The sequence below is a fragment of the Bos indicus x Bos taurus genome, chromosome 12 (genome assembly GCF_003369695.1).
Source record: "Bos indicus x Bos taurus breed Angus x Brahman F1 hybrid chromosome 12, Bos_hybrid_MaternalHap_v2.0, whole genome shotgun sequence".
Lineage (NCBI taxonomy): Eukaryota > Metazoa > Chordata > Mammalia > Artiodactyla > Bovidae > Bos > Bos indicus x Bos taurus.
In genome coordinates this window covers 13,718,214-13,740,849 of record NC_040087.1, presented here as the reverse complement: position 1 = coordinate 13,740,849, position 22,636 = coordinate 13,718,214, and the positions used below count along the sequence as shown (strand labels likewise).

At 44.8% G+C, this 22,636-nt stretch overlaps 1 protein-coding gene across 3 annotated transcripts in view; it reads left to right on the top strand.

The window, feature by feature from the left end:
* LOC113902193 (mucin-1-like) overlaps window positions 1–22,636 on the top strand; it is a 140,004-nt gene that overhangs the window by 96,890 nt on the left and 20,478 nt on the right. For 2 of the 3 annotated variants that reach the window (XR_003513696.1, XR_003513697.1), the window contains exon 2: window positions 22,336–22,459. The gene's annotated coding sequence lies outside the window, so the exon portion shown is untranslated. Of the gene's footprint in view, window positions 1–22,335; window positions 22,460–22,636 lie in introns of those variants that run through there. The other variant, XM_027557165.1, reaches the window with a different exon arrangement.

Genomic DNA, 22,636 nt, shown 5'->3' with positions numbered 1-22,636 from the left:
AAGAGGAGGGGAAAAAAACAACTATTCAATTTTTGTGAGTTTTTGTTTGTATTAAAACTACCATCTTTTAAATCTCCAAAAGATCCTTTTTAGAATATAATTTAATTGTTTACATTTTAGTTCACCATCTGTCTATTCTATCACCATCTATCACCACTGAATTTTACATTTTGTCATTTCTGCCCTGACTTGGCATTCTGCAGCATTTCTTACATTTTTCTGGTACTCTAGGGATGAGAGCTTTTGGAGGCCCATAGTTCCAATTTATATTCTTGATTTTTCCTTCTGCTTTTAGGAGAGTTTCTAGATCAAGATTGGATATGTTCACTAAAAGGTGTTTATATAGGAGTTGCTACTCTTACATATCAGTTGCCAAAAACCAAAAAGAGAGCTTTAATAAATGGCCCGACACAGCATTATTTGTGGTAGCACATCACTAATGGATACAGTGCAGTGAACATTTTTGTGAAAACCAGGGGATCCAGAGGGTTCCCTGGTGAGCCACTCATTTCTGCTGAGTCTTCTCCTCTGCCTCTGACTTTCCTGACTTCTCTCCTGCGTCAGTCTCCGTCTCACTAAGGCGCAGAGTGTCCTTTGAATGTCTTCTCTGCCTCATCATTTTTCTCCCTCTTCCTTCTTTGCCCCAACAAATACAGATGTTCTGTATGGCCCTGTCCCTTTCTTCCTCAGCCCTGGTTCTGGAGTAGCTGAAGGTCTGGCTTCACTGGGTTTCTGGACGTTTCCTGAGAAGGTCAGAAAGCCCCATGGAAAGTCATTGACAATAGCATGTTGGGTTTCCGTCTGAGTGAGGAGGCAGGCTGAGGCTTGGCACCCCACTCCGCGGCATCTGTCCATCCTGTGTGAAGCAGAGCCGTTGTGCAGCCCATCCTTTCAGATGGAACCTGGATATTCTGCTCAGCTCTTGCTTGTCCTGGGAGGCTGGACACTGCCCTTCACCTCTTCAGTCAGTGCAGGAGGTAGCTCAGAAATCTCGTACTTCTCTGATGGGGAATTCCTACTGCTAGGCCTGACTTAGCGGATTAAATCCCCCAGATGTCAGCCCTGGTCTGGTTAAGCCTGAGTCTGCCGTGGCCTTTAGACCCTCGTGCTTGAAATGCTGACTGCCTGCCTTGAGGCTTAGTCCTAAAGTTGGGTCAGTTTCCCAAATCCTGACCCAGCATAGTCCTGATTTCCTTGGCTTTCCCAGAGGACTGATTTCCTGTTTGGGTAGAAGCTGAGACAGGCCGTTTTTTCTTCTCTTATTACGTCCTCTGAGGGCTTCAGCAATGACTTCAATGAGGAAATATTTCCTAAGCCCCATTTCTATGTTTTCCTTTGACCGGTAGACCCCACCTACATGTGTTCTCCTGGACTTTTTTTTTTTCATTCCCAAGATTTTTTTTTTTTAATGTGAACCATTTTTTAAAGTCTTTATTGAATTTGTTAAAGTTTTGTTTCTGTTTTATGTTTTGGTTTTTTGGTCTAGAGGCCTGTGGGATCTCAGCTCCCTAACCAGAGATCAAACCCGCGGCCCCTGCATTGGAAGGCTAAATCGTAACCACTGGACCACCAGGGAAGGTCCCTCCTCTGGACTTTAAACTCTATAGGTTTCTGGAAAGGAACTGACTCATTGCTTCCCTCTTATGCAAGGTCTTCTAGCCTTTGCCATTATTTATGTTACTGGCATCTGGAATACCAGACCACCTGATCTGCCCCTTGAGAAATCTGTATTCAGGTCAGGAAGCAACAGTCAGAACTGGACATGGAACAACAGACTGGTTCCAAATAGGAAAAGGAGTCCGTCAAGGCTGTATATTGTCACCCTGTTTATTTAACTTATATGCAGAGTACATCATGAGAAACGATGGACTGGAAGAAACACAAGCTGGAACCAAGATTGCCAGGAGAAATATCAATAATCTCAGATATGCAGATGACACCACCCTTATGGCAGAAAGTGAAGAGGAACTAAAAAGCCTCTTGATGAAAGTGAAGGTGGAGAGTGAAAAAGTTGGCTTAAAGCTCAACATTCAGAAAACGAAGATCATGGCATCCATCTATTTCCCATCACTTCATGGGAAATAGATGGGGAAACAGTGGAAACAGTGTCAGGCTTTATTTTTGGGGGCTCCAAAATCACTGCAGATGGTGACTGCAGCCATGAAATTAAAAGACGCTTACTCCCTGGAAGGAAAGTTATGACCAACCTAGATAGCATATTCAAAAGCAGAGACATTACTTTGCCAACAAAGGTCCAGCTAGTCAAGGCTATGGTTTTTCCTGTGGTCATGTATGGATGTGAGAGTTGGACTGTGAAGAAGGCTGAGCGCTGAAGAATTGATGCTTTTGAACTGTGGTGTTGGAGAAGACTTTTGAGAGTCCCTTGGATTGCAAGGAGATCCAACTAGTCCATTCTGAAGGAGATCAGCCCTGGGATTTCTTTGGAAGGACTGATGCTAAAGCTGAAACTCCAGTACTTTGGCCACCTCATGGGAAGAGTTGACTCATTGGAAAAGACTCTGATGCTGGGGGGGGGGGTGGATTGGGGGCAGGAGGAGAAGGGGACGACAGAGGATGAGATGGCTGGATGGCATCACTGACTCGATGGACGTGAGTCTGAGTGAACTCCGGGAGTTGGTGATGGACAGGGAGGCCTGGAGTGCTGCGATTCATGAGGTCGCAAAGAGTCGGACACGACTGAGTGACTGATCTGATCTGATCTGACTGTCTCAGCCCCAAATCTGGGAGGCATCTTTATTCTACTTTGGGCCTCACTTGGCACATTCGGTCAGTTGCCAGAATGTCAGTTCTTCCTTGTTTCTCGTCTGTTTTCCTAATCCCCCCTCTCATTCATACCTTCACTAGGTACGTTTACTTACATAATTCCTTCTGAGATTTGTTCCTCTTCATAAAATTTAAGCCTTTAAGAGCCAGGAAAGATGGTCTCTGCTCCAAAATAATCTTCCCTAATGTGCACAGCAGGAATTGTTCTCTCACGTTAGGTTTCTTTAAAACCGTATTTTGTCATTATATACATTCCTGTTGTATTGTTGCAGTTATACTGTAAGTCCTTGAAATAAAGATGCAGGTATACTTACATTTGTGTGGTGTATTGTTATAAATCTAGGGCCTAGAAATTTAAGCCATCCTGAACCCCCCTCAGAACTTCCTGAATTGGCCCCTGAACTCCAAGCGCCACTGCTGTCCTATGTGGATGACCTGTCTGTGTGCGCCACTTGTGCGTCTTGTGCGTCTATGTGCGTCTTGTGCGTCTATATGCGTGTTGTGCGTCTGTGTGCGTCTATGTGCGTCTTGTGCGTCCATGTCAGCCACCTTCTGTGTTTTCTCCACATAGGCGTTCTTGCACAGTGGCTCAGTCGTGTTTGACTCTTTGCAACCCTATGGACTGTAACCCACTAGGCTCCTTTGTCCATGGAGTTTTCCAGTCAAGGATGCTGGAGTGAGTGTCCGTTTCCTCCTCCAGGGGATCTTCCTGACCCAGTGATCCAACCTGCATCTCTGGCGTCTCCTGCATTGGCAGGTGTATTCTTTACCACTGAGCCGCCTGGGGAGCCCTTTCTCTACCTATAGTGGCTAAAAATTACTCTTTCTGTAGGAAACACCTTTACAAAAAGCCTAGTTACTTCCCAGATGAGACTGAACAACCGGAAAGCAGACACAGAAGGAACCCGAAGGACAAAAGCAAAGAGGATGGTATGACCACTATGGAAAACAGTTTGGCATTTCCTCCAAAGGTTAGACATAGAGCGACCTTATGACCCTGGAATTCTCTTGGATGTATACCCTGGAGAACTGACAGTATGTTACGTCCATAGTGTTCAGATCAGATTCAGATCAGTCGCTCGGTCGTGTCCGTATGCAAATGTTCATGACAGCATTATTCATGTTAGCTAAACATGTCCATCAACCGACGCATGGATAAGGGAAATATCTTATATCCCGACAATGAAATGTGCTTCAGCTATAAAAAGGAGTGAAGTGCTGATGCATGCTGCAATATGGATGAGCCTAGAAGGCATCTAGGCAAATCCATAAAAACAGAAAGTAGATTAGTGGTTGTGATGGAGAGATGGGGAGTGACTGCTAATGGATATGGGCTTTCCTTTCCGGGATAACGAACATGTTATGAGATTACATGGCGGTAGTAGTTGCACAACTCTGAATACACTAAAAACCACTGAATTATCCACTTTAAAGGGCTTCTCTGGTGACTCAGGTGGTAAAGAATCCACCTGCAATGCGTGACACCTGGGTTGGGAAGATCCTCTGGAGAAGGGCATGGCAACCCACTCCAGTATTCTTGTCTGGAGAATCTGCATCGACAGAGGAGCCTGGTGGGCTGCAGACCATGGGGTTGCGAAGAGTTGGACACAACTGAGCAGCTAAGCACACCACAGCACATCAACTTGAAAAGGGTGAATTTTTATGGTATATGAATGGCATCTCCACAGAATTGTTAATTTTAAAAAAGCCAAGAAATGATTAGAGAATTTAAAGGTAAACAGGGAAGGAATTTGAATGTTTCATTGAACCAGGGTGGGCCCTCTGACTCTGGGAGGCTGGTGAAAGCACTTTTACAGAGGAGAAATTTAAGGCTCAGACAAGTTAACTAACCCTCGTAGGACCCTGCAGTGAGTAGTCAGGGTGGAGCAAGGCACCTTTCCTCGAAACACGTACTTACTCCACTAATGATGTTTCCTTCTCAGAGGGCCTTAGTGCGCATATCGGGTGTGTCTTGTGAACATGTGGCTCTGTGATGCCTGTCAGCTGAGCCAGCTGAGTGAGTTTGAGGTCAGGACCCCCCAGGATAAAGACCCACCCTGCCACATGTGCCTTCCTGCGCCTGGACTAAGGGGGGCTGTGGACTGTGTTCTGAGTGCCCTGCCTCCTGTTCCTCTGTTCCTCGGGTTTTCCAGCCTCCCAAGAAATAGAGCGCTTGTCCATCCTCTGTGAAGAGAGTGGTTGGGGCTTACACTGAATGGTGGCTCTTCATTTCTTACATGCACCGTGTGGGAGACCAAATGCACCGAACAATTAAGGAGGGGGTTTTACTCCCGTGGTTAAAAGGGAGAGAATGTTCATGAATGAGGACTGTCTCGAAGAGGGAGAGAAATTGGGCTTCTTATACAAGGAAGGCACTGCCTAAGGTGGAAGTGGGTCCTATCTCGGAATCAGAGAAGCGAGGTGGTCCTTGCAGGTGGCTGCGGCGTCAGTCACTTGTTCCAGAACCCCAACAATAACTGAAATAATGGACGCTTCCACTAGGATTATAAAGATGGAAATAACCTTGAAGTGTCTGTCCAGAGAATGTATTGGCCCGTTTTTACCCAATTGAGATGAGACCCACTTACCTACTGGGGATCAGTTTTAAAGAAAACTAAAGACGCTTAAGGAGAGTCAAAGAAAGGGAAGGACTGACTTGTGTGAACCAAGTTCAGTAGGTAAATAAGTGTCCTGGCAAAGTGACCTCCAAGCCACAGCCACTGCTGGCTGGGGAAAAGCGTACACTCAGCAGGAGAGGAACTCAGCGTAGTAAAGTGATGGAATGCTTTTCCATAAAGGCTGATGGAGTTATTTTTGAACATAAGTGTTTAAAAAAAAAAATTCCAGGTTTGAGTTTTTTTAAATTGGAATATAATTGCTTTACAATATTGTGTTAGTTTCTGCTGTTCCATGAACAGAATCAGCCGTATGCGTACATGTATCCCCTCCCTCTTGGGTCTCCCTCCCACCCCTCTAGGTCATTGCAGAGCACTGAGCGGAGCTTCCTGCGCTTTATAGCGTCTTCTTCCCACTAGCTGTTTTCACCCATCGTAGTGTATAGATGTCAGTCCGCATCTCGCAATTCATCCCACCCTCCACTTCCCCGCCCGTCCCACCCCCCCATGTCCACATGCCTGCTCTTTACATCTGCCTGCCTTGGGAATAGGTTCATCTGTACCATTTCTCTAGATTGCACACGTATGTGTTAAACTACCATGAGGTATCACCTCACCCAGGTCAGAATGGCCATCATCAGAATTACCTACAAACAATAAATGCTGTAGAGCGTATGGAGAAAAGGGAACCCTCTTGCACTGTTGGTGGGAATGTAAATTGATACGGCCACCATGGATAACAGTATGGAGGCTCCTGAAAAAGCGAAACATAGAATTACCCTAGACCCAGCAACCCCACTACTGGGCATATGCCCTGCTGCTGCTGCTGCTGCTGCTGCTGCGTCGCTTCAGTCGTGTCCGACTCTGTGCGATCCTATGGACAGCAGCCCACCAGGCTCTGCCGTCCTTGGGATTCTCCAGGCAAGAACACTGGAGTGGGTTGCCATTTCCTTCTCCAATGCATTAAAGTGAAAAGTGAAGTCGCTCAGTCGTGTCCGACTCTTAACGAACACATGGACTGCAGCCTACCAGGCTCCTCCGTCCATGGGATTTTCCAGGCAAGAGTACTGGAGTGGGGTGCCATTGCCTTCTCCAGGCATATGCCCTGAGAATATCATAATTCCAAAGGACACATGTACCCGTGTTCACTGCAGCACTATTTACAATAGCCAGGACATAGAAGCAACTGAAATGTCCAACAACACATCAGTGAATAAAGATTTGAAATTGTTAAGACTGATTTTGTTCCAACCCAGACTAGCAGCTCAATAACAAATTAGCCTTTCTTAGTGTTTTTTTTTTTTTTTTCCCCCCCCTGTAAGTCTAATTTCCATGATTTTACCATATGGAAACTATGACTTTTTAAAAGACCTTGCTCCACTAAGCAAGCTTGGTGTATTTTTCAAATGTTTCCTGACATGAACAGCTCTATTTCTCAATTAGCAAAGGGAATAAAGTTGATTATGCATATCCATGGAGTGACAATTTACATCTGATTAGCCAGCTCAAAGGTAAACATTCAAAGGTCACTATAAATAGCTTTTACTTCTTTTGTCTTCAGAAAGACCAATCACTGAGTCTTGGCTTTCCCCTACTCCCCATGGTTGAAACGCCCTATTTTTAAACAATGGACTTAAAATTACATTGGGTAATAAAATGCGTAGAATTTAAAGTTTAGTTAGTTGACATCTGGTTTGTTGTTCTTCTAACCATATTCTGATACCCATCTGTTTTTGTGATAAGTATTAGCTAATCATAGGAATTAAAAAAAAAATTGTGTGTAGACTTACATGTTCTGCTAACCTATTCATAGATTTATCCTTAGAATTGAAGTCTTCCAACTTTTTTTTTTTCCTGTCTGAAACTAGCCAAAGTGTCATAATGAGGGAAGGAGGATATTAGCTTTATTTACTCTGTTATGAAAAAGAACAGTTAATCATTGTTTTATGCTTAGTGAGATCAGAGTATCTGTTGATCATCTCATATAGGAGAGAGATTCTGAAAAGTAAATTCATGGTGTAAATTGTTCAGGTATTAGTTCAGATGGCCCTGTTGCAAGAAGGGGGCCCCCTTCCAGGGCCCAAAACTGGGCTCTTGTCAAACACTCGGAAATGAATTGTCTGAGGAGACACACATGCTGATGAAGCAGGAGGTTTAATTGGGAAGGGGCTCCCGGGCAGAGAGCAGTAGGGTAAGGGAACCCAGGAGGACTGCTCTGCCATGTGGCTCGCAGTCTCGGGTTTTATGGTAATGGGATTAGTTTCCGGGTTGGCTTTAGCCAGTCTTTCTGACTCAGAGTCTTTCCTGGTGGTGCACGCCTTGTTCAGCCAAGATGGATGCCAGCAAGAAGGATTCTGGGAGCTGGTTGGACACGTGGTGTCTCCTTTTGACCTTTCCTGAGCTCTCCCTGTTGGTGGTGGCCTGTTAGTTCCGTGTTCCTTACCAGGACCTCCTGTCGAAACAGCTTACGCGAGTGGTTGCTGTGGCGCCTGGCCAGGGCGGGTGGCTTCCGTCAGTGTGCGTCCCCTGACACTCCTGTTGTGTTGCGCCAGTGGGGTTTGGCACCCCGGTAGAAGGTGAACTTCATCACTATCCCCTGTTCCTGGTTGGCATAATTCAGTTAAAACGACAGCTCTTTTAGTCTCTTTCAGAGACTCTGGGCTCTCTCAGTCTATTTGTATGAAGACTGTTTTTGTCTTCTTTCTCCATTTTATTCATCCTTTTTAAATAGTGGTAATAGTTTTATTGTTGGAAATTGAATGATAAAGTATACATACACTTGGTTAAAAAAATCAGATAATATGAAAAGGTATGAAAAAGAAGGAAAGAAGATATAAAGAAGGAATTCAGATTCTCATCTTTCAGAGATCATGATGATTTACGTTTTGGTAAACGTCCTTCCAAATTCTTTTTTTTCCTGTGCAAATATACAGACATATCTTAAAATAGGATGTTTTTGGTTGTTTTTAAATCAATTAAAAAAATTGACATATCAAGCATAGCTTTTTGTGTATGTATCTTTGTGTGTGTGTGTGTGCATATATCTTTTTGTGTATATATCTTTTTTTGTGTGCATATATCTTTTTGTGCATATATCTTGAATTTTGATGGGTATATGATAATAATGCCGTGCTGCTGCTGCTGCTAAGTCGCTTCAGTTGTGTCTGACTCTGTGCGACCCCATAGACGGCAGCCCACCAGGCTCCCCCGTCCCTGGGATTCTCCAGGCAAGAACACTGGAGTGAAGGAGATATTCTATTTTATTAAGAACCCTCCCCCCTCCCCTGCGGTGCTGGATGTTTAGATTGTTCTGCAGGATAAATTCTGGGAAAAATTCAGGGTCAGAGTTTTTGAGACTCATTGTCAAACTGCTTCCTAGACCTTTCTTCTCAGCAGTATTTAACAGTGCCCCTGTCTCATACCTTCAATAATCCAGAGTATTTTTTTTAATCTTTGCTGTTCTTACATGCAAAATAGCACTGAAAAATTGAATTTCTCTGACTTAAGAGTTTGAAAACTTTACATGAATTGAGAAGCAATTTGTGTGTCTGTTTATATCATTTGTTTTGCTTTTTCTAATAGAAGGTTTATCTTTTTCTATTGGTTCTCAAGAATTCTTTACATACTATGGAGATTAACTTTCTTCCATTTGAATCAGTTTATTCAAACTAGGCAATATACCCACTAGGCATTTTTCTCAATTTATTGATTGTCTTTTCCCTTGGACTACAGTACTTTTCTCCAATTAAAAAGCTACTTATTTATGTATTTAGTTATATATATCAATCTTTATAGTTTCTGGTTTTTAACATCATGCTTGGAAAAGTCTTTCCTTTGTGTTACAGATATTGTCTCATGAATTTTCTTTTAATTCTTCTGTGATTTTTTTTTTTTGACATTTGAATACTTAATCTAACTGGAATTAATTTGGGGGTAAGATAACTGGCTGAGTATCCAAAATGGTCATTTCTACATTTTTAACCCATTATCTGGGCACCATTATTTGAGAGTCCATAGCTTTTCTACTTTCATCATACACAAAATTCCCATGGGTTTGGATCTAATTCTGTTATTGTACTCTGTAGATAACTGTGCTGTTAACTCAGAGATACAAAAATGTGTTGTTGAATGGCAATATTAGCTTCCACTCGCAGAGTTGGATAGAGAGTCCTTGAGTGCTGAGAACGTGTCCTGAGTTGGCCAAGAGCAGAGGTGGTCCCTGCTGCAAACGTGTACTGGGAGGAGCCATGTGAGGGTCAGGAACAAGGAATGCATTCTGGGCAGCGACTTTAGTGTGAGTGGTTCATGAGGTGGGGACTAGAAGGGCAGGTGTGTGTGTGTATGTGTGTGTATGACTAGAAGGGCAGGTGTGTGTGTGGTGTGTGTGTGTGTATCACTAGAAGGGCAGGTGTGTGTGTGTAGTATCACTAGAAGGGCAGGGGTGTGTGTGTGTGTGTGTGTGTGTGTATCACTAGAAGGGCAGGTGTGTGTGTGTAGTATCACTAGAAGGGCAGGTGTGTGTGTGTGTATGTGTGTGTATCACTAGAAGGGCAGGTGTGTGTGTGTGTATGTGTGTGTATCACTAGAAGGGCAGGTGTGTGTGTGGTGTGTGTGTGTGTATCACTAGAAGGGCAGGTGTGTGTGTGTGTGTGTGTGTGTATGTGTGTGTGTGTGTGTATGTGTATCAGAGAGAGAAATAGGCAGACAACATGAGAAATGAGGTTGTAGCTGTGGTCTGGTACCTGATGTTTGGGGCTCTTACTGCCTTTTAAAAAGTTTAGATTTATTTTCAGAGGGTGTTTTTCATGAAAGTGTTTTAAGCAGAGACTGTTTACTTTTTGAATTCTGTTTTAGGTAGGTTTTGTTTGCTTTCCATGAGCTGAATCCATTGTACAGAAATCGAGCCTGGCAAGGAGATCACGAGTCATTTCTGCGCTGGTCCAAGTAAAGGGTGACAGGACCTAAACTGAGGTGGTGGAGGGAGAGACGGGGGTGATGGGCAGCCCTCTGGTGACGGCTCACGCAGGATGATTGATGAGCTGGTGGGAGAACACGGCGGGGGGCCCAGGGTTCCCAGCGCGGCTGAATGGCCTTCACTTTCTAGACTGGGAGGAAACGAGACCATCTAGTGAAGAGGAAGAGGCAGCTGAGTTGGCTTGGCGGTTTTAGAATGACAGAGATAGGAGGAGAATCTGACCAAGGGAAATCAATGGGCTTTCCAGCCCAGCAGCCGTTTGAAGCATCAGATAATAGAGGTTCAAATTGTGAATTTCACATTTGCATAATCTTTTTGAACAACTGCCTGTGACATTTGTATACCTCATGTTGGTGAACTCCTGCCCATCTCTTACAGCTCCCCCCAAAACAGCTGAAAGAGTCTAGAATCTTTTTTTAAAACTTACATATTTGATCTGGCCGGTGGGAAACAAGTTGCAATCTCTCAGTTTCATACATTATCTGCATCAGCAGCCAAATTTCTCCATGTGTGCTCTGCAGATGATATTTGAAGCGCGCTGACTTTGAATAATGATGCCCCTATAAAAGTAGCAATAAGAAAGCCTTGTTGGAGCTGACAGAACATCTCATCACAGAAGTCAGGGCAGAAATGCTGCTTGCAAAGTTTTTCCTTGCTTGTAAACACGGGCTGGTCTCTCTCAAATCAAAGGAAGAATTAATTTTGCTAATTGGGAGGCTTTTTCCAGTAGTTAGACCTGATGTGAGTTACAAGATGAGGAGCAGTGAAGGGAAAATAAAATGCATATGATTTGTGCCACTGAGCTGCCACCTGCGTGTCATTAAGGAAATATGGGGAACATTGTCACCATCTGCAAGTCATATTTATTGAACCCCACGGTGTTCGAGGTCAGGCTTATAAATAGTCACTTGGTCGGATTGAGTACATAATAATTTATGCTGGGCAAGTAGAAGAGGTTACTAATTTTACTTTCTTTACCATCTGTGTACTTCCTGGGCGGATCATTTTTTAAAAAGCTACTTGTCTTTTTTAAACGTATTTATAAGCAAGGCTGGCTGATTTTCTGCTGAAGAGTGTTCCAGATTCAAAACCCTTGGAAGCCCCTTCTGTACCCTAAAGATTTCACATTCTAAAAGTGGGAAGGTTGGTAGACACAACTCTGCTCGATCTCAGATTTTTTTCTCTTTTCTCAGCTGAGGTCTCCTGGGCTCAGAATAGCTGAAGACAGGAGCTTAGGTGTTCTGGCCTTGATTTTCTTGTTTCAGCAATAGGCTCTGTTGTATTTTGTAATAATGAAGCAGTGCTTCAAGTGTTATCAGGGTGGAATACAACTTTTTTTTCTTGGTCTTCTCATTGGGAGCAAGGACTAAACGTGGGTTGGATGGGAGGTGGAAGGGCCTTGAACAAAGCACAGAGTATGGAAAATTGCCAAAAACTACAAGTGAAAAAGAAATGTAGGAATGTAGTGAAAATGCACTGTAGGAATGAATTGCCAAAAACTAGAAGTGAAAAAGAAATGTAGGAATGTAGTGAAAATGCATTGTAGGAATGAATTGCCAAAAACTAGAAGTGAAAAAGAAATGTAGGAATGTAGTGAAAATGCATTGTAGGAATGAATTCGGGGAGTGCTGAGTCAATGTGTGTATACAGACAGGCATGTATTTATATTAGTATGTTCACAATGTGTATAAGACCACATAACATTTTTTAAACAGAAAACACATTTTATCTATATACATTGACTTATGGACACAAAAGTGAATGGAAACAAAATGATTGCCCTACATAGCCCTAAAGCAGTCCATCTAAATGGTAAGGGAAACCTAGAATTTTTGGAGGAGCTGATTTGTCTTTTTTTCTTAAAGGCAGTTTGGCTCCTTTCTCATCTAAATAGAGGCTTCCCAGGTGGTGCTAGTGGTAAAGAACCCGCCTGTCACTGCAGGAGACACAAGAGATGCGGGTTTCATCTCTGGGTCAGGAAGATCCCTTGGAGAAGGGAATGGTAACCCATTCCAGTATTCTTGCCTGGAAAATCCCATGGGCAGAGGAGCCTGGCGGGCTACAGTCCAAGGGACTGCAAAGAGTTGGACACGACTGAGCGTCTGAGCACACACTCATCTAAATACCAGAGATACCAAATATGTGTCAGCTTGTCAAAGATGTGCTTGATGCTTAATGACTAAATTTGTGCTCATGTCTGCATATGTTCATTAAATCTCTCACACACTCTCCCAGCTTTCTTCTCCCCCTGTCATTCCTCTCCTTGGCTGGATTGTTCGGGGATGAATCTTCTCCGTTCATCTCGTATCAGTGTCCGTCTGGGCCATGGACTTGGTCTCACTCGTCACGTTATCGGAATCTCTCTTGTTCACCCTCAAGCCTTCTAGCCTGTAGGTCGTTTTGACTCCGGTGGTCCATCCTGGTGACCTCCCCCCCACATCCACTCTACCCTTGATCCTAGACATTCTGGGACGCAACTCCACCGCGTCCCCAGCCTTTCTTGCAGTTCCATGGCCGTGTGGGTGACGTCTCTCCAGTGGGTGGTGGGCAGACATGATACCATCTTCCGACCTGACCCCCAGAGGGCTCCTGCCAGTGCTCCTCCCTGAACTGTCATCCTTGTGGGTGGTAACGAGGCGCTGCTACCCGACAGGATCCTGGAATGATTGTCCCCGCTTCCCCCTCGGAGTGTCTGGCATCACCATCTGAGAACCTTATTATTACTGAAGCTGCAGACTTGTGGTTATCTGCTTGTAACATTGAGTCTGCTCCCCCAAGACAACTCCCAGATCCCCATGTGTCCTGTATCTAGGATCTGAGTGGTGTCTCTCAGGTCTCTTGAACTCAGCTTGTCTAAAAACTGGCCACACCTCCCTCTCTCTGATGCCGCTCTGTCTCCAGCATCCCTTTGTCTGTGAACAGCAAGCCGGGTTGGTGGCGGTGGGGAGGGTGCTTTCCTGGTGGTCCAGTGGTTAAGAATCCATGTGCCAGTGCAGAGGACACAGGTTCCAGGGAGATTCCACGTGGCACGAGGTGACTAAGCCAGTGCGCTCAACTACCGAAGCCTGAGCGCCTGGAGTCCACGAGCCGCAGCCCGGGAAGCCGCTGCAGTGAGCCGTCTGTGTACCCCAACAAGGAGGAAGCCCTGCTCACGCAGCTAGAGAAAGCCCATGTGCAACAGTGAAGATCCAGCATGGCCAGTAAATCAATATTTTTGAAAATAGTAAGCTAGCCATCCAGGGGCTCATGCCCCATGCTTGGGACCGTTTTTTCATACTCTTCCTGCTTCATCCCTCACTTAGTCCAGGGGTCTGCAGGCATCAGCCCTGGGCTAAATTTGGCCTGTTGACATGTTTTTTTTGGTAAGGGAAATTTTACTGGAACACAGGTACAGTGTGGATGTTGGATATTGTCTATGTCTACTCTCTCAACCAAAACAGCAGAGTTGAGTCATCATGACCGAAATTTTATGGTTGGCAAAGCCTAATTTCTTCCTCTCTGGCCCTTTAAGGAAACCTGTGCCCTCCCCTGACCTAAGATTGTCACAGTCTGTTAATTCTGTCTTCTTAATCTTCTCTTGCACCCATCCACTTCTCTCCATCTCCATCATGGCCATTAGCACCCTCATCTGGACGACTGCAACAGCATCCTAAGTGGCTTCTGTGTATCTAGTCTTGCAGTTTTATAATCCATTCTCCATATGGCAGCCAAGTAATCGTGCTAAAAGGAAAATGTTGAAGATCTATTTATTGCTGCACGTAGCCTACTCTAATGGTACAACTGCAAATCTAGACGTCTTTCTCTACAACCCCAGTCTCTCTGCTGAAACTCACATCCAAATGTCACCATCTTGGTTAAAATCCTTCAGTGTTCTTGATTGCCCTGAGAATAGACTAGCTGGGGCTCGAGCCGTTTCCTGACTTAAACCCCAGCCATTCTGTAAGTGGGCTTCGCTGGTGGCTCAGTGGTAAGAATCCAGCTGCCAGTGCAGGAGATGCAGGTCTCATCCCTGGCTCTGGAAGATCCCCTGGAGAAAGAAATGGCAACCCACTCTAGTATTCTTGCCTGGGACAGAGGAGCCTGGTGAGCTGCAGTCCATGGGGTCACAAAGAGTCTGGCATGACTGAGCGAATAAACGGAACGACAACATTCTATAAGTTCTTTCATACGCTATGCTCTCCCCTGTCTCTGGGTCTTCCCCTCCTCTTTCCCACAGTCCTGTTGCACTTGGATAAGTCTTGGTTATTTCTCAGGTCAAAACTTGAAAGGACTTTGTCTAGGGGGCCCTTCCGGATTTCCAGATTAGCTTTGATCTCTTTGCTCTGTGCTCTTGTAACACCCTGTGTTTCCATTGTCATTGTTACTATGCTTTACTCACCTTATGATCTCTTTCGACCACTGACTGTAAATTCTGCAAGAGGAGTGGCCACGTCTGTATTGAGTCTTGCTGAAACTCTAGCATCCATCATACTTGGAGCTCAGCTGGCGTGTTGCGGGCAGCTCTGTGAGGTGGTTCCAAGTCACATTTTCTACCCTTTCCTCTCTCTGGAGTCTTATAGTAAGAAGGAGAATACCATTTTAGATTAAGGATTTTACTTGAATTAAGTCCAAAGAAATACGTGATTAAGGGAGAAAATTATGAGATAGGCAGGCTTGGTGGATACAAAGTGGAAGTGATGAATTCTGCAGAGGAAAATGCAAAATATTTGGTTGGCCAAAAAAAGTCTGTTCTAGTTTTTCTGTAGCATCTTTCAAAAAACCCAAATGAACTTTTTGGCCAGCCAAAAAGCTGCATGGTTATACATGCACATATAACCACACATGAAACTCATTCATTAAGTGCCCAAACATCCTGGACGTCTAACACTACAAATGCGCATGATCTACCCCTCGCCAAGTGTGACAGCATCAGCCATCTTCAGTCATAAGCAATAGAGCACATTTCTTGTTGCCCCAGTTAGCCTAAGCCTGGGAGCAAGTTGCAAACAAACCTTGTGCGCACCAGGACCCAGGGACTCCACAGAGACGGAGACAGAACTGAGAGCGTCTCCTGTGGAGCTATGGGTCAGCAGTGGTCTGCCACAGGGACAGGGGCTCTGGGTACGGGTATGGCATACGTCCTCTTGGAGGAAGTCACCATTAACCCCACTATAGAGCTGCCAGAACTTACACGGGACTGGGAAATAGACTCTTGCAGGGCACCGATCATGGCATCCGGTCCCATCACTTCATGGCAAATAGATGGGGAAACAGTGGAAACAGTGACAGATTTTATTTTGGGGGGCTCCAAAGTCAAGTCACTGCAGCTGGTAACTGCAGCCATGAAATAAAAAGACACTTACTCCTTGGAAGAAAAGTTATGACCAATCTAGACAGCATATTAAAAAGCCAAGACATTACTTTGCCAACAAAGGTCCATCTAGTCAAGACTATGGTTTTTCCAGTGGTCATGTATGGATGGGAGAGTTGGATTATAAAGAAAGCTGAGCACCGAAGAATTGATGATTTTGAACTATGGTGTTGGAGAAGACTCTTCAGAGTCCCTTGGACTGCAAGGAGACCCAACCAGTCCATCCTAAATGAGATCAGTCCTGAATGTTCATTGGAAGGAGTGATGTTGAAGCTGAAACTCCAATACTTTGACCACCTGATGCAAAGAGCTGACTCATTTGAAAAGACCCTGATGCTGGGAATGATTGAGGGCAGGAGGAGAAGGGGATGACAGAGGATGAGGTGGTTGGCTGGCATCACCGACTCAATGGACATGAGTTTGAGTAAGCTCCAGGAGTTGGTGATGGACAGGGAGGCCTGGTGTGCTGCAGTCCATGGGGTTGCAAAGAGTCGGACACGACTGAGTGGCTAAGCTGAGCTGAACTGGGAGCAAGTTGTCCTTCACTCATCATTACATTCAATCTTACATTGGTTTGTTAACAGTGTTTGTTACACATGATATCAGATGAATGGGACTCAGATATTCAGGGGATAAGAGGAGCTGTTACCTAAGTGGAAAGTTGTTGCTTAGTCGATGAGCCATGTCCAACTTTTTGCGACCCGTGGACTGTAGCCCAGCAGGCTCCTCTGGCCATGGGATTTCCCAGGCAAGAATACTGGAGTGGTTTGCCGTTTCCTTCTCCAGGGGATCTTCCCAACTCAGGGATCAAACCCGCATCTCCAGCGTTGGCGGGTGGATTCTTTCCCGCTGAGCCACCTGGGAAGCCACACAGGTGGAGTAGACGGCAGGACAGTCTGGTAAGGTCCGTAACTTAGCAGTTGGTCTAACGTAGAATGAGAGCACAGAGCAGGAAGGAAGCCGATTGTCTTGTCCCGTTTTCGGCAAGAGGAACATGCAGATGTGTGTACACGTTTTTATGGGGGGAGTGAAGGAGGCGGGTCAAGGTCGCCTCTCTCTGGTGGTTCGGGTTTGCCTGAGTAACTTCTCATGGCTGCCTTGCCCACTTTTTCGTGGAACTGGGATAGAGGTAGCCTGCTGTTTTCCATGGACTTTGCTGGGCAAATCGAATCATTCATGCATTGCTCTGGGGCCAGCAAGAGTAGCGTTTCTTTGACATGTTCAGTTGAGTCATAGCGGAGAAGACAGACACTGTTCCCATGATGTCACCAGCCCTCCCCTGCCTCTCCAAGGAGGAGACTCGGTTGGAAAACTCAGCTCCTGGGCGTTGACCTCTTGAAATAGCCACAGATGACTGGTGGGGACAGATCGCTGGTGAATAAGAGCAACCCCATGTGAGTGAGGTGTGAGTCTACACTGGAAACTGTGTTTAACAGACAATTTGCTTGGCTATGAACAAGCCCCAGTCTTTGTGGGCAAATGTTCACATCGTCCGACTTTAGAATTTCCTCCTGCCTCATTAAGCCAGATAACAGAAATGAACTGACAATATGGCAGAGAAATTCTGTTTTCTTCGAGTTGTTTCTTTTTATTCTTCTCAGCTTTTTTTTTTCCCCAAGAATTCTTATTTTTCTTGCTTACCCCTTTCCTTCATCCTACAAAATTTCTTGGAAACAGGCTAATTCTTATTTAAAAAATCTCCTTGGCCACTGACAGTGTAAGTAATTGATAGCATGTGGGAGCTTCCCTGGTGGTTCACATGGTAAAGAAACTGCCTGCAATTCAGGAAACCCAGGCTTGATCCCTGGGTCGGAAAGATCCCCTGGAGGAGGGCATGGCAACCAGTATTCTTGCCTAGAGAATCCCATGGACAGAGGAGCCTGGTGGGAGACAGTTCATGGGGTCACAAAGAGTCGGACCTGAGGAGTGACTAACACTTTCACTTTCATTTAAATCCCATCAGATTGGGGAAATATGGATGATTTACTTAAGCTCATAAGCTTCAGTTTCTTCATCTTAAAAATGGGAATTCAATACTATAAATAATATTGTTGGATTGGCCAAAAGGTTTATTTGGGTTTTCCCATGAGAGATTAAAATCCAGATGAACTTTTTGGCCAGCTCAGTATACCACCATCTGCCTCAAAGATTGTTATGAGGATTCAGTGAGGTAATACAAATAAGATCCTGGCATATCCTAAGAGCTCATTAAGGTTATCTTTTGTTGAGTCCCAAACTCTACTGCTGCTAAGTCACTTCAGTCGTGTCCGACTCTGTGTGACCCCATAGACGGCAGCCCACCAGGCTCCCCCGTCCCTGGGATTCTCTAGGCAAGAACACTGGAGTGGGTTGCCATTGCCTTCTCCAGTGCATGAAAGTGAAAAGTGAAAGGGAAGTCGCTCTAAGCCTTGCCTATTGCCTCTTCTCTGTTTAGAAGGTCAAGAGACTTTCATTTGCCATTTTAGCCATGACCATGGCAAGAGCTTGCCGAAAGGTTATCTCTCCTAAGGTCTCACCTGTGACTTTTGACTCCTTGATTGGTTTATGTTAGCCAAGACTTTATATTATGAGACATCTCATTGTTTTAAACCGTGTAGTTGTTTATCCATTCCATGCATTACCAGTTTGCACCCAGGATCCAGAACTCCCAATTCAACCCTCTCCCGTCTCCTCTACCCTTGACAACTGCCAGTCTGTTCTCTAAGTCCCTGGTTCTATTTCTGTTTCCTGGGTAGGTTCATTTCTGTCATATTTTCATTCCACATACAAGTGATGGCATATGGTATTTGTCTTTCGTACTTCACTTAGTGTGATCATCTCGAGTTGTATCCGTGTTGCTGCAAGTGGCATTATTTCATTCATGGTCCTACTGTATCTCACAGGGAACTGAATTCAATAACCTGTATAAATCATAATGGAAAAGACTAGAAAAAGAATATACACACACACACACACACACATACATATATAACTGAGTCACTTTGCTATACAGCAGTAATTAACACAGCATTGCAATTCGACTAGACTTCAATTTAAAAAAAAAATCCCGTGGTGGGTTTTGCCCTGGGTCTTCTAAAAGGCCGGGAGGCATCTTCAGTTCTCAAGGAGGTTGAATCTGCTCCATAATGGGTCTGGGCTCAGCAGGTCAAGGTGCTCTCATTCCCCAGGATGCCCAGGGCTGACCCAGGCTGGGCTCAACCTGGAGCCAGCAGTCATCTAAAAGCCCAGAAAGCTGAAAACAGCAGAAGAATACAAATGTCTATCACTTAATAGCCTTTCTTCCCCACTACCAGCACCTTAAAGAAAAAAAAAAATGTCACCATGTCACCATTTGATACTTGTCTTTCAGAATTCCCTTTTGAATTGAGGCCTCCCATAGCTCAGGTCTGAATTGCCAAGTACACTGACTCATTTCTTCATTATGTAAGCCATTAACAGGTTACCGCTCCGAAGTGGGAGTCTATGCTCTAGGCTACAAGCGAGGCACCGTGATGACTCTCAGCTGAGCCTTTACACTTGCGCTCACCTGCGCTCCCCAGAGAACTACCAGCCCAGCTCCTAGCCATTAGCTGTGAGTCCTGCAGAGTAGCTTCATTAGATCAAAAAGCTCCTCCTCCCTGCTGCCTTCTGGGCAGCTGCCTACCCAGGGAAATAGGTGGAAAATGTGCAAGAGGTAGGTTGCAGCTCCTGGGAAGTGAAACTTTTATGCAGAAAATGACTAGATTTGGATGGAGGTAAATAGGAAGAGACCCAGTGTGTGAAAGTGTCATCCAAGTGAACTTCAGAGCTGGGGTGGGATCTTTGGCACCAAGTTGTCTTTAAAGCAGACAGCCTTAGAGAATGACCCTGAGGATCTTGGAAAAGTGAGGAAAAACAGAATGATTTGTACAATGGGGCCAGAAAGAAAGCAAATGCTGAAGGAACACTTATTTCTAAAAGGTATTAGCTCTAAAAAGAGATTCTAAATTTCTTTGAAAGTAATTGCAAGGCTGAAATATTTATATTGATGCTGTTTAGTTACTCATTTGAAAAGACCCTGATGCTGGGAAAGATTGAAGGCAGGAGAAGAAAGGGACGACAGAGGATGAGCTGGTTGGATGGCATCACCGACTCAATGAATGTGAGTTTATGTAAACTCCGGGAGTTGGTGATGGACAGGGAGGCCTGGTGTGCTACAGTCCATGGGGTTGCAAAGAGTCAGACATAACTGAGCGACTGAACTGAATTGAACTGAGACAATGTATGTAGTCCCATGTTGTAATTATCCAAGAAAATATTGGTTCAAAAAGTATATGAAGAGACATAACTTGTCACTGATCGTGATTGGCAGGCATGCTGGGCACGAGGGAGCATTGGCTTAATTAAGCTCTTAATCCTTTCTTGTTACCATAGAGGTCATATTTTTCAACATGGTTAATGCAGCCTGGGAATTCAATTGTTTCTGAAAATGCTCTGCAGGCGGATGGTCCTCAGAGGCATTCCAGGGCCTCAAAAACAAAGATATTATTATCCTCTAGTGATTCCTGTCATTGGTATGGATTAGGAGCACCATCATGCGAATGATGTTCCCATCTTAAAAGGACCTTTCGGTGTCTTTCTTGGCCTTCTCCAGGGGAATCTTCCCCACTCAAGGATCGAACCCACATCTCTTGCATTGCCCGTGGTCTCCTGCATTGCAGGCAGATTCTTTACCAACCAACCCACATGGAAAGCCTTTTGACATACTATTAGAAGTTACTAGACTTTAAATGGTCTTCCCTGATGGCTTATGTGGTGAAGAATCCACTGCAATTCGGGAGACATGGGTTTAATCCCTGGGTCAGGAAGATCCCCTGGAGGAGGGCATGGCAACCCAGTCCAGTATTCGTGCCTGGAGAATCCCATGGACAGAGGAGCCTGGCGGGCTATAGTCCATGGGGTCGGAAAGTGTCAGACATGACTGAGAGACTAAGCAGAGCAGAGCATACAGACTTTAAATGAATATGTTAGGTGACATCCCAGGACCTCAGGCTTATCTTCTTCCTTAATTTTGGATCTGCTCCTTTCTTCCTTTGACAGTTTAACTCTGGTGTCCTATTAAGTGTAACTTGGTAAAGTCCTCCCTGACCACTTGGATCCCTCAATAGCTGTCTCTACCACATAGTCAAGAATCTTATGCTCATTATATTTCATTCTTTCCACTCAGTAAAATATCCTTGTTCAAAGAACTTAAGGGGCAATAAGACAATTACATACATAGCTAAACTCAAGTGAAGAAGATGTTATTTCCGGTTAGGGCATTAGAACAACCTCACGGAATAGGTTATATTTAAGGTAGAACTTGAGAAAGATGAAGTGCTGACTCGTGAGTTGCTTCTTGCATAGATACTGGCATCTTCATCTTTGGATAAAGTTCACGTTTAGTCACGTGGGCTTCTCTGGTGACTCAGTGGTAAAGAATCTTTCTGCCAATGCAGGAGACACAGGGGATGCGAGTTCTGTCCCTGAGTTGGGAAGATCCCTTGGAGGAGGAAATGGCAACCAGCTCCAGTGTTCTTGCCTGGAAAATTCCATGGACAGAGGGCCCTGGTGGGCTACATTCCATGTGGTTGCACAGAGGTGGACACGACCCAGCACACACACACACACACACACGTCTTCAAACACATGATGGGACAAAAGCATGTCCTTGCCCAGGAGCCCTGCAATATTTTCTTGAGGGCATGTTTCCTTTTTACCTCTTTGTTCACGTCTTGGACCCAGTTCCTTTGATGGCGTACTAAAGACAGGGTGAAGGAGTGAGTGAGGGTCTGATGGAGTCTGGTTGCTTTTTACAAAACCATCTTTGGAGATGGATCTGGGGCCATTTCATCCTGGAGTGAAGATAAACCATCTCAGAAACCCAACTGAAGTTGATTATGTATAAGTCTTACTGGCTTTTTGCCTGATTCTGTTGTCTTTGACACATCTGCTGTACATCTAATGAGGAAATACAGCTAGCCATGGAATTAGTATGGTGAGCTCTGCAGAGATGCAGGAGGCACGGGACACCAGGTCCCTGGGTCCCACCAGAAGCGGAAACCCAGACCTGCTTCTGCACCTGGGGAGACCCTCACTGGCCTTTATGAAGTTGCTTCTCTTCCCTGTCTCACCTTCTGCCATCATCGTTTGTCAAAGGATAGCTGAGGAACTTGTACTGGGGGTGTGAGATCCAGAAGTCCTCTTGCCTGATAGCACTGTCCCATCGTGCCTTTGCGGGACGGTTGTCGGAAGCTCAGAGCATCACCCAGCCAGCTCTTGGAGGAGAACTTTTCTGCGATTACCTGCCACCGACCTTGGCCTAATTGGTCATGTTTTAGCTGATATTCCAAAGACAAAGGATGAGGTACCTATCAGATTTGTTGGGCCACCTTCTTCTTGCTCTGAAGCAGTTTGTTTTCCTCGCCAGTGATTCTATTCTGTTACATGAAAAACTCGAGGTTTATTTTATAAACATGACAACTAGTCATTATCTGAGTATTATTCCACAGGCCCTAAGCAGAATATGTAAAATGTCATTTCAAGTGCCAGGTTGGGATTTTTTGTGTGTTTTTATTTTTCTGATTTTTTTTCCTTTTTTTTTTTTTTTACAGAATTTAGAAAACGGCTTAAATCTAATTGGCTCCCTAAGGATCTCAGTTCCTGTTACTTGTGAGGTGTTTTTTTTCTGAGAGGCATCTGGAGAGAGTGAACTGCCTCTGCTAGTTGGCAGGCAAGGTAGGAAGATGCGGTAGCTTTTTTTTTTTTCCATAGAAACTTTCAGATTTTGGCTCAGGTCTTCCTGAGTCTCAGTGTTTGATTTTTGCAGTTGTTTTGGCAATGCCACATTCTTCTGCTTCTCCTGTAATTGAATTTCATATGAATGAGAACAGCAGCCACAGCTACCACCAGCCT